Genomic DNA, 13,773 nt, shown 5'->3' with positions numbered 1-13,773 from the left:
TCCTCGGCAAGTTCACCAAATAAAACATAATTCTTAACTTTTAGGTTGTGCTTTTTTTTTCAGTTGACAGAGAATAGATTTGAACCATTTTCCCCGGGTATGATGACTCAGTGTAACCTTCTCACCTATCACCTACCTACATTTCCATTTGCAGGCTCTGTGAAGACCCTTCCCCAGGACTTCATTTTACATTACAGTTCTGTTATTGATGCAGGGAGGGAGTCTGACTGTTAGCTGAGTGCTGTCACGGATGCTTTGGTCCACACTCATATGCCAGAGCATCTGTCTCTCCCCTGCTTGATCTACTTTGTGATCTCTGACATCCCTATGTCTTCCAGATACTGTCCTAGGTCACAGGTTCTCCTATGATGACTCAAGTCTAGTGACTCTCCAGGTACTGCCTGCTCTGTGCCTGCCAGAGCTCTCCTGAGAGAAGAGAGATGTTGCTATTCACTCCTAAATATGCCCTAACATTTACATCTGCTCTACAGCCATGGGTTGGTCTAGTGGATACTTATTAACCTGTCAATTTTCTCTACTCTCTAATGGTCTGAACACAGAAACTCATCTTATAAAGCAAACTTAACCTTCACTCCAGCCCCCTCTGCATCCTCATTATTTGGTTAACTAAGTCCAATTAACATTCATAAACATCCATACACATTTCAAGATTAGTTATTCATACAAGAATGGCATTTTTTGGAGCAAAAGTTAGGACACAAGACCTGTCAAAGGGGAGTAGATTTGGAGGACATGGAATGGAATTTATGGAATATAATATAATAAAACATCTAAATCACTATAGGATTATAATAGAAAAATCAGAACAAAGGATTATCATAAAGATATCATTATATAATAAATAGCAGGCAAATTAACTTGTATACCTGTATCTTAGAGCTTTCTATAAATCTGTAAGAGTTGAGTTCATTCCCATTAAAACATTAACCAATATCCAACAAATTTCCTTCAGAAGATAATTTTTTTTTTTGCCAAGTGACCATTTTTTACCTGTTTAGAAAAAGTGGAAAGAAGAAATTTTACTCTATGTAGACAACAGAAAACTGGACTGGATGTTAAACTATTAATTTAATGTAATGCTCACGTCACTGTATTTTTATTTGAATTCTTCCTAGTGCTGTAGATGGGAAAAATGACCACAATCCTTCACTCAACTCCTTTCTCATTCCCTTTGTAATATGACTTTGCAGTTTCTCACATCAAGAGACAGAGTATAGTATCCCCTTCCTTGAGTCTGGACTGTTCCTATGACTTGGTTTGGCCAATAAAATGCAGTGGGAGTGATGGGGTGCTAGTTCCCAGCCTAGGACTCAAAACATGCATGCTTCTGCTCACTCTAAATTTTAAAAAGTCTTAAAAATATTTCACTTATTGGAATGTGAATGAGTGAAGTATTTTTTCAAAATTATTTTTTTTCCACCTATATGTAGTTTAATCTTAGGAATGTTGTCATTTGTTTTCTCTTCATTATCTGTTGATCTGACTGGAGAACTCTAGAGAATCAAAAGGAGAATTCTGATTATTTTTTAGTGGATTATCAGTTGATCATTTGGAAATGATGGAACTTATTTTTAATTTAATTAAAACTCGGGGGCTTCCCTGGTGGTGCAGTGGTTGAGAGTCTGCCTGCCGATGCAGGGGACACGGGTTCGGGCCCCGGTCTGGGAGGATCCCACATGCCACAGAGCAGCTGGGCCCGTGAGCCACGGCCACTGGGCCTGCGCGTCCGGAGCCTGTGCTCCGCAACGGGAGAGGCCACAACAGTGAGAGGCCCGCGTACCGCAAAAAAAAAAAAAAAAACTCGGAAAAACGTGATCTCTTAGATACAAACAGTGATGAGTACCATCTGATCATGTACAGATCAGGATGTGATAAAATAGTCGATAGCTCTGAAATGTGGGCTCACAATGAAATATCTATTAACCTGATTTCAAACATGAATAACCTGGCATTACATCTGAATTTTCAAGGCAAGTCTGTCTGCATAAATCATGTAGGATTTGAAAAGATTCCTTTTCTTTTTTGCTGGAAACAAAAAGGTAAGAGACTCATAATTTTAGACCTAAACTCAAATGACAGAATTACAATACAAGAGTTTTGCATACCAGAATTCTATCTTCTCATTGGTTCAAGTCATGCAAGTCTAATTCTTACTAGTTTTTAGAGACAAAAAGAGAAATTTTGTGACCAATGCTTCAGATGGAGGAGAAGAAAAACAATGAGGGACATGAAAGGTGACACACTGAACATCTCTTCATTGACTCTGGACTACACCATCCTTGTTTTTCCAAAAGTCTTTGTTATCACACTCCTTTTCTGGAGTAAATGTCAGCCACAGCCTTCAGCAATGCATAGAGCTTGGTTTGTTATCTCTTTGTAGGACAACCTAAGAAGAAACCAATAAATTGGAGATGCCGACCAGAGCTTACTAGTGATTTCAGTTATAGCTCTTAGGTTTGATCTTAAAACATGTGAATCGATGGACCATTCAAAACAGATGCTACAATAGCTAAACCTGAAGCAGTCTTTTCTTAAATTCCCAACTTATTTACTACTTCTCCCAGTTTTCTCTTTTCTCCCTTGCTTCATGTTCTTTTTCCAAGAATGCACTTTGCAAAGATTTTACAAGTTTTGTTATTTGAAAGCACTCATGAGACTTCACAGACATACTCACATAAAGCTTTTATTTAAAAGCAAAAGATAAGAGGCAGCAAGAGAGAGAGAGCTCAGGCAAGCAGTGGAGGTCTATAAGAAGGTTCTGATTCTCACGCAGACCTGCTTAATCTCCTAGATCAACCACCAAGAGATGTGTAATGCACTGTGGTTCTGGGAGAGTTCAAGGCAGAAGTTCCCAGTGGTGTTTTTAATGCCTCTATGGTCACCTCATCAAGCGAGACTATGTAACCGGTTATGCCAGGTAAAACAATATCAGTAGGTAAACTGTCCCTGGTGGTCACCAGGGGAGTGTCAGACTTAGAACAGCACATCATAAATCCCACTGCTCTTAGCTCAGCCAAAAAAGATAGACATCCAAGCTTTCCCAGAGTCGGAGCTAGATTTTTTCCTGACCAGCTGTAAATCAACTCTATCCAATATTCCATTCAAGTACATGTTTAAAACCCCTTCTTTCTCCTATGTAAGCATACTATGTAAATTTAATTTTCTCTTCTCTCACTTCTGTATTTTCTGCTCTATTTATATTTTCCTATGTGTAAAATAACAACAACTTTCTTCCTTTGCTCTTTCTAGGATAATTGCTAATCACTAGCAGATGCTTAGGCTACTGAAATAAATTTTTAAAAATATTTCTATCCTTGGTCAGCTCATAGCTCAGTGTCCCTCTGACTCTTCGGTTCTCATTTATGAAAGAAAATATATTTTAAGAAATTTGAGAAGAAAAGAGAGTCAGGAAGGTTTAGGGGACAAAGAGCTTTCCCAGGGGTAAAGTAGATACTATTGTCCTTGTAGTGCTACTTAGACCTGTCCTACAAAAGCACTCTTCATCTCAGACAGTGTAGCATTGGACTTTTCATAGAAATACTGAAATCCTAGTTTGCCTCTGAAAATACCTGGTGACACAATTTGTCCTCTATTCAGTACATCTTTATAAGGATGAAGAAGATTGTAAATTAGTGCTTATCTTCCTCTTAACTTTTGTGGTATTTCAGACATTTCTTTAGAATGACCTGAGTTTTTCCTAAAAGCACTCAAGATAGCCACCCTTCAGCAAGGGTAAATGATTTATTTCTCTTCTGAATTGGAGGAAGAATCAATTTGCCGTATGTAGGCTTGAGCAAAAGCAAATGTTGAGTTGACCTCATTCTCTGGCTATTTTCAGCATAACAGTGGATGAGAAGGGTAAATAATAAAAAAATGAGAAGAATATTAATTAAATACACAACACAATGCACACACACACACACACAAACTCCTGGTTAAATCTATCAAAGAGAAAAGTCTCCTCTTAGTAATTTGGTAATAATCCCTTTTCCCTTAAGGAGTTTCAATAAACATATATGGATGGATTTTACTTTTCTCCATTCTCCTTCCATATTCAATTGGCCATGCCATTTTTATGCTTCTAAATCTCCAATTTCTTTCATACACATTGCCTCCTCTGCAATCCTGCTTTAACTCGCCTAGTTTATTCACTCATATTCTGTTATCTGGAAAAATATCTTAATATACCGACTAACTTCTCTGTCAGCAAAGTCCAACCTCTTAATCCAGATCTTTCACTTTACCAACAGCAATACAGTTTTAAAACACAGATTGAAATATTTTAATCCAATTCTCAAAAACTTTCTGTGGCTAACCAGTGTATAAACTCAAAATCTCTAAAGATCTCTGTCTTACTCTTTCATCCATTCAATTCTCAGATAAACTTGAGCTACTCCCATGGGGCAGGCACACTGGTGACCTTCTTAATGTCCCTGTTCACTGTCTCTCCAAGAACTGGGTACTTTCATACTGTCCTTGCTGTTTAGAGGATGCAATGGTAGCTTCACTCTCTGCCCACCCACAGGCAGAACTAATACCTCTTCGCCAAATCCCTCACACTCTTTGTTTTTCTTATTGTTTTGGCATTTTTAAACATTTCATTATGTAAATCTTCAAGCATGCCTTAAAAAAGACAATAGTGTAATAAAGACTCATGTATACCCATCCCACAATTTCAACCCAGCTGTTAATGATAGTCAAATTTGTTTTATTTCTACCCTATACTCCCACTTCCTCATCTCTACTGTTCAGTTATTTTATGGGAAATCGGAGTTCTTTGGTTGGAATTATTTTCTAAGAGCAGCTGTCCATCAACTATTTGATTATCTTGAAGAGTACTTAGTACAGGATATGCAGGATACATTCTTGATCCCCCCCCCCCCCCCCCGTATTTACCAGTTTTCAGAATAATAAGAAATTGATGTGCTAGTAAATTTCCAGTTGTACCAACTTAGTTGTTCTATTTTCAGTTTAAAATCATGGAATTTGTAACATATTTGATGGATTTCAATCCCTTACAGTTGCTACTCTTTGTGATACTCAAATTATCCCATTTTTAACAAGATATACTTTCAAATGGACTCATTTCCTGTCAGCACAGCACCAGTAGTATTTGATAAATATTTTGCTTTCTGTATTACAATATATAATATGTTTTCTATCCCAGCCAGATCTCTGAGAAGCTCTGCTTGCTTTCTGAGGAAAATGAAATTGAGTCCACTTCTGGGTGACAGGTGATCACTGTTACTGGGTTGGGATACTGGGCCTTTTCAGTGATCAAAACCAATAAAGATTTTTCTGCAGATAAAGAGTTTATACTGATACTGTCAATTTAAGTGTAAGGATATAGGGATTTTGATTACCTTTAAAAAATATTTTATGTGTGCATCTATTTCTTGCATGTTAAATCTTAGTTCCACATACCATTAATATAATTACTTATTTGCCCTCATCCTACAATGCATATTTAATAGTTCATAATAATGATACCAATATTATTATTGAAGATATGACTGTCATGACTGAATACTGTTTTACACTTCACTGCAATTCTTTTTGTCCTTAAAGTATAATTAGGGACAGTCAAATTACTTGTTTTGAAGTTTATTAAAATAATTCTCCTTTATGTGGTTAAGATACTGATATACATCGTTATAATTATACTTAAAGTCACATACATAAATATAAAGTCATAACACATATGCATATGCGCACACACACACACACACACACACACACACTATGGTGATCAGTGGACTCACCTAAATAAAGCAGCACCATGACCAGTCAGTTGGTTGCTACAAACATCTAATATAGTTTTTAAACACTGACCCAAAGTGAGTTAGGAACATAGATGGCTTGGTCAAATTTGAGGTGAAATGCCTCAATATCCACAAATGAACAGTGTGGGGAAGACAGGTGCTGTTAAAGCCTGATGATAAGAATTTCAGTTTAGGAAAGGATGAGTGGTTGGCTGAGGTTGAGATATTTTGATGTGAATTTGGTTTTGGTACATCCTTTAAATCACACATTGCTGGTGAAAACTTATTTGGCTTTCAGCTATCTTTTAATGTTAACATTTTCTACAGTGAAAACAGGCACTGCCGCCTATAATTACAGTGTATTCTCTGATGATCTTTGTATAACAATTTAGCTTAATTTGGTGAAGTTTACCTATACCTGCAAATCCAAATACACAGCCCATAACTTTTATCTGATAGGAAGGGAGGTTATGAATGTGGTTTTGGTAATTATGATGAGTTCCCAAAACCCAAAGTAAATGGCTGAATTTCTTCTCATTCCAAAGGTCTTATTTAATAACCTTTAGTTATTCCTTTAGAAACGAGGCAGCTTATAGAAGCAAATATAAAATACTACCTGCTGTTCTCACTATATCTTTTAGACCTCACACATTGGCTGCTTAGGTTGGTTTAGAGACAAGTGTCCCAGAGTGCAGTGCTCAATCCCTGGGAGGAGAAGGAAATATTAATGAGGCAACAATCTCTGCTGTAAGTCACTAAGGTTCCCCTCCAAGGTGAATAGCACAGGGTGGGTATGGGGATACACATATTTTAATAAAATAAAACGATGATATATGATCAATACAAATGGTCACAATCCAGGTACAACTGAACTATACATCTAAAACCACAAATTAAAAATCTTATTGGCAAAAGCATCTCCTGAGAATTTGAATAAGTTCCAAGGAATCTTAGAGGACTTTCTAATAATGACCAAGGACTGTCAAGGGAAGTGCAAAGGGATACTTCCAGTAAAAACACAGAGAGAATTGGCTTCAAGAAATACCTTGGGACAGTCTGATACCAGAATTATTCTGAGTCCCTTTATAAATGAAAATGATATTAGGGACAGCTTTTAAACTGGAAAAGTAAGCTTTAGTTTTTCACAAAGAAGATCCTATGTAACTCTGGCACACAGCTGTGTAATTAGCTACACTTTATATATGCAAAATCAGCTCTGCCCTTCCATTTTAATACTGAAAACTAAACTGCTAATTGGACCAGAAATGTTTAGAAGGAGAAAATGAGAACAGAAATGGGAAGCAGGGGGTGCACATAGAAAGGATTGGTGAAAGACTTTAAAACATGAAGGTGACATAGAGGGTATTACTGCAGCAACATAGTTTTTTGTTCTGTTTTAATCTCCTCAAAATTCCCTCCTGAAAACCAAAACCGAACAGGGTTAGACAGAGAAAGAGAAAAAAAAAATCGGACAGAGAAAAATGACAACACATTGCTAGTCTCCTTGGCATAGCTAGATAACAGTAAGGCCCACAAATCCCACAATATGGGCAAATAGGGCAAATGACCGCCAAGAGCAAAACCAGAATAATCTCAACAGCAAATGTGCAGGCACAGATAGAATCAGAAAACTCTCTATTCTGACACCCTAAGAAGCAACTGACTGTGGTAACTGTCACCAGTTACTAAACTATTAACAAAAAGTTTGATGGGAAAATCTAAATGGAGTAATCAGGCTCCCAGCATCTGAGCTCAACTCTTATATTAGCCTCAGAGTCAGGATAACTAATCATTTTGTGCCTTTTGACATGAAGACATTTGAAACACATGGTACCTTCCATGGAGCAATCTTGTCAAAACTGGAACCAGAATCTAACCAACTTCTAGAGATAATATCCATTCTTGTGATATATGAGGGGTAGGAAAGCAACTTAAATGATTCCACAAGAAAGAAAACACCTACAGAAATGAGATATTATACAGGACTGTTGATACTGTTGACATCATAAGTAAGTGGCAGGGGAAAAAAAGGAGGTATTGATTTAAATTTAAAGAAAATTTAGACATATATATATATATTTATAAACTAATACAAACTTTAGACATTGCTTTATTATATATTTGAACAAATAAACCGTAAAATACATATTTAGGAGGCAACAGAGGAAATGTGGTTTGGACTGGGTATTAGATGCCACCAAAAGATTGCCATTAATTTTATTAGCTGTAATCATCATTGTGATTATGTAAGAAAATGTACATTTTCTTAGAGATACCTAAACAGTATCTGATACCTGATTACTGATACAGTAATCAGTAAACAACACAAACAAATCACAATCCAGGTACAACTCAACTGTAATCTAATTCCACAACTTAAAATTTCCTATTGGTAAAAACATATCCTGAGAATTTGAATAATTATAGGTATCTTTTACAAATGTATGCAGAAATGTTCAAAATTTTATTTTATCAAAGGAAAATGAAGAAAAGTGTAAATTAATATAAGCAAAGTTGGCAAAAATGTGATAGGTTTTAAATCTGGGGGATGTGTATTGCACTAGTCTCCCTAAATTTGTACATGTTTGAACATTTTATAATTTAAAAGATTAAAAATATAAAGACAAATTCCAGTTATTTTATTCAACAAATATTTATTAGGCATCTTCTTTGTGCCGGGTGTGGAGATTTCAATGCTGATCATTCAGACATGGGTTTTGCAGACATGGAACTTACTTTTTTTAAACCTTCTATTTTATATGGGAATATAGTACTTTTTATTTTTACAAGAAAGACCAAAATCAAGTCAATCAAGTTATTTGTGCCATGAAGGAAATAAAGAAGATGCTAAAATAGTAACAAGGAGTACTCCAGAAAACATGGCAGGCATGTGGCACGGGATCTGCATTCTCAGAGGACGTTAGGCTGAGACTTGAAGGGTTTAGTCACTTTTTTAAGAGAAAGAGGGTTTTCTAAGCAGAGAGAATGACATCTGTAAAACCTCTGTGTTGGGAAAGAGTTCGGTTGGGCAGATAATTGAAAGACCACCACTGGTTTTAGGGCTTAGTTAATGAACCAGATGAGGTGGAGAAAGGAAAGGGAGTCAGTTCGAGTAGATCTCATAAGTCTGAAAATGATGAATTTGTATTTTAGCGCATATGCAATAAGAAGCTATTGAAAGGTCTTAAGAAAATGTCATTTTCCTTTTTACAAGATTTTAAGATCACCTTAACTGCTGCATATAAAATAGTCTAGAAAATACAATGCGTTTTCTTATTTCTTCAGTCAACTACACAATGGTTAGAGCGCCTCTGTGATGCAGTAAGTGCTAGGTTAAGGTTTTGTGGAAATACAAAACTTTACGTCCCTTTTTTCCTTCCTAGTAATTTCAGAACAGGGAAGAAAAGAATAAGAAAATCAGAAACATCATTGAAAACTAATTGTTTTATAAATTCAAATTAATATTTAAGTTCTTAAGTAAGTATTTTTATTGAAAATTTCCAAAACTGATTTTGGACAATTTCTATTGTATTTGTTCCCTAGTGAAGAGTTACAGCTAGGCAGAGCAAGGGTCTCCTGAATTACAAATAAAATATTTTAGAAACTGGGTTATAAGATACATAAAAACCCTTGGGAGGAAGAAAAAAAATGACACCAAAAACCAAAAGGTAAAATAAAAAACTTTTCTGATCCTTTGATAATGCAGAAGTACGGATGATTCCTTTTGCTACAATCAGAGCTAAAGATGCTGAGTCATAGGTCTACCTGTACCTTTTTCAAATCAAAGTTTTTTATCTGCATTGTTTTAGTTCTTCACTTTCTATTTTCAAATACATTTTGAGATTCACATTCAGAATATAGCCAAAAGAGCCAGATTTGCCTAGCGAAATAGCTGTTTTAGACAAGTGTGACTTATTTCTGACATATGCTGTACAAGCAATTGTATTAGGGTGACATCCATCAGAGATAATAGCAAGCTAAAAATGGCACTATCATATTTCATTCTGATAATCATAAAAGCATACACAGAAAGCCCTAATATTTCAGCCCACAGGAGCAAAACTCTCCAATTGGTTTTCATAGAATAGATGTATTTAAAATAGCAAAAAAACTGCCATTGCTCAAAACTAATCTAGTTATATTGTTTATAATTCTATCTTTGTGTGTGGAAATTAATTTCTAGTAAATCTCTGTTTCTAGTTTCTGGATCAACATGACTATCATTATCATTTGTGAAATCTGTTTTCTAAAGACCTAACATTAGAGCATGTTTTTCTCTGCCTGGAAATGTACCTACTCAAGCTAATAGAAATGGCTTTGACCATAAATTCTATTGAGAAATTTCATCTTATAATATTACTTTATACTTAAGCCTTTTGGTCCCTTTCTTCTGAGAAGGAGCAGAAGCCAGTGCTACTTGGAAAAAGTCCTTGATACGAATCAGGGGACAATTTTTCAATTTATAGAAACAAGGCAGAAAGTTTATGATGTGCCTATTCATCACAAGAATTTTGAATATAATATATTCTGTCATTATGAACACTTTTTCCTCATCAGAGAAAAGATCAGGTCAAGAATACACAGCCTCACTTTAAAAATCATGCTATAAGCAGTCTAGCAGTCACTGGTTATGGTCAGTCTTGCTGAAAATGGGATATTTGAACAAAACAAGGAGAATGTAATGGAATGAGATCTAGAAATATTGGGGAAACTGTTTCAGGCAGCAGGGCAAACATTGCATGCTTATAAGGTGAAAGTACAAGTTAAGGAACAGTGAGTAACAGGTTGGAGCAAGAAGTTTTGCTGACAGGTTACAAAGGTACTACTTACAAAGAATGTCACATATGAACCTCACAGTAACCATAAGGAATAAACTTACAGTAAATACACAAAAGAAAATGAAAAAGAATCTAAACATAAAACTAATGCAATCAGTTAAACAATAAGGAAGGGAGAAAGAGAAACAGAGAGGACCTACAAAAACAGTGAACAAAATGGCAATAAGTACATGCCTATCAATAATTACTTTAAGTGTAAATAAATTTGCCAATCAAAATACATAGAGTAGCTAAATGGATAAAAAAAAAAGACTTACCTATATGCTGCCTACACGAGACTCACTTCAGAAAATGACACAGATTAAAGGTGAAGGGATGGAAAAGATATTTCATGAAAATGGAAATCAAAAGAAAGCTGGAGTAGCTATACTCATATTGGACAAAATTGACTTTAAAAGAAAAAAGACTGTAACAAGAGACAAAGAAATGCATTGTATAATGATAAAGGGGTCAGTCCAACAAGAAGATGTAACATTTATAAATGTATATGCACCTAACAGAGGAGCACAAAGATATATAATGCAAATATTAATGGACTTAAAGGGAGAAACTGAAAGCAATACAATGATATTAGGGGACTTTAACACCCCACTTACATCAATGGATAGATCATCCAGACAGAAAATCAACAGGGAAACATCAGACTTAAATGACACATTAGACCAGATGCACTTAACAGATATAAACAGAAGGTTTCATCCAAAAGCATCAGAATACACATTCTTCTCAAGTGCACATGAAATATTCTCCAGGATAGATCACATGTTAGGTCACAAATGAAGTCTCAATAAATTTAAGAAGATAGAACTCATATCAAGCATCTTCTCCAAACATATGGTATGCAACTAGAAATCAACCAGAAGAAAAAATGGGGAAAACCACACAAATATGAAGATTAATCAACATTCTACTGAACAACCAGTGGGTCATGAAGAAATCAAAGGAGAAATTAAACAAAATACATAGAGACAAATGAAAATGCAAATACAACTTACCAAAACCTATGGGATGTAGCAAAAGTAGTTCTAAGAGGGAAATTCAGAGCAATTCAGGCCTACCTTAAAAACAAATATACAAAAACTCAAAAAAATGTAACTTTACACCTAAAGGAACTAGAGAAAGAAGAACAAGCAAATCCCAAAATTAGTGAAAGGAAGGAAATAATAAATATCAGAGGGCAAGTAAATGAAATGTAGACTAAAAAGAAAAAAAATAGAAAAGATTAATGAAACTAAAAGCTGGATCTTTGAAAAGATAAACAAAATTGACATAGCTTTAGCTAGATTAACAAAAAATAAAAAGAAGAAGACCCAAATAAAGTCATAGATAAAAAAGAAGTTACAAGTGATATCACAAACATGCAAAGGAATATAAGAGAGACTGCTACAAACAATTACACACCAACAAAATAGACGACCTAAAGGAAATGGATACATTCCTAGAAACATACAATCTTCCAAGACTGAATCAAGAAGAAAGAGAAAATTTGAATGCACTAATTACTAGCAAGAAGACAAAAACAGTAATTAAAAAATCCCCCAACATACAAAAGCCCAGGACCAGACTGCTTCACTGGTGAATTCTACATAACATGTAAAGAAAATTTAATACCTATTTTTCTCAAATTCTTCCAAAAAATGAAGAAGAGAGAAACCTTTCAAGTATATTTTACAAAGCCAGTATTACCCTGATATCAAAATGAGACAAGGACATCACAAAAAAGAAAATTACAGGCCAATATCCTTGAATAAACATGCAAAAATCCTCAACAAAATATTAGTAAACTGAATCCAGCAATACATTAAAAGGATCATACACCACAATCAAATGGGATTTATTCCAGAGATTCAAGGACAAATCCATCAACATGACACATCATATTAAAAAAATGAAGGATAAAAATAAGAATCATCTCAATAGATGTAGAAAAAGAATTTGACAAAATTCACCACACATTTATAATAAAAACATTCAACAAAGTGGATATAGAGGGAATGTATCTCAACATAATAAGGCCATATATGACAAACCTACAGCTAATATACTCAGTGGTGAAAAGCTGAAAGCTTTTCCTCTAAGATCAGGAACAAGGCAAGAATGCTCACTATTGCCATTTTTATTCAACATAGTATTGGACAGCCTAGCCACAGCAATCAGACAAGACAAAGAAATAAAAGACATCCAAATTGGAAAGAAGGAAGTAAAACTGTCACTATTTGCACATGATCCTATATATAGAAAACCTTAAAGATTCCACCAAAAACTATGAGAACTAATAAATGAATTCAGTAAAATTGTAGGGTACAAAACTAATATAGAGAAATCTGTTGCATATCCATATACTAACAACAAACTATCAAAAAGAGAAATTAAAAAACAACCCCATTTACAATTGCATAACCCTACCATGTTTAAGGCACTTACTATGTACCAAGAGTTAACTTGAATAATTTACATAAATCAACCAATCAATTTAATCCTAACAACCCTCTTAAGATTTATTTATTATTATTATTATCATCATCATCTTCACTCTCACCTTATAGATAAGGAAGTTATGACTCAGAAAGGCTAAGTAACTTGGATATTGCCGCCAACTAGGAACTGCCCAAGCTGGGATTTATTTCCAAAGGGTCTGGCTCAAAACTGAGTCTTAACTAGGGTGCTATAATGTATGCTTTTGGATGGTCTTATGTGATCATGAAGTCATCAGCAAGGTTGATGTATAAGTATATATTTTTGAAAAATAAGCATATATTTTTATTTGTTATTTTAAGTAAGCCAATATAATAGAAAATTGAGACTTTATCATAGTGCTTATAAGTTCACATCTGAGAAATTATGTTCCTCTGTTGACGTTATAGTTTAAAAGGATTACTGGCAAACAAGACTATTTTTGATGAGGGACTACAGGTATCCCGGGATCTTTTACACTTATGCTCTTTAGTCTGATAAAATAAGGACAAATACAGGGAAACCACATGTTAAATAAGTAGGAATTGATACTTAAACATTATTGAGTAAACTATTTAGCTTTGTCAAAGTATTTTATTTATTTTATAATTCTGTCTTTTAAGAAATCATGTAAAAGAATTATAATAGTAAAAAACATTTGTGTTTTAATACCACTATATATACATTTTCAAATACAG

Source organism: Orcinus orca, chromosome 10, assembly GCF_937001465.1.
Source record: "Orcinus orca chromosome 10, mOrcOrc1.1, whole genome shotgun sequence".
Classification (NCBI taxonomy): Eukaryota; Metazoa; Chordata; class Mammalia; order Artiodactyla; family Delphinidae; genus Orcinus; species Orcinus orca.
The sequence above is the reverse complement of the archived record's forward strand: the minus strand, read 5'-3'. Positions refer to the sequence as shown.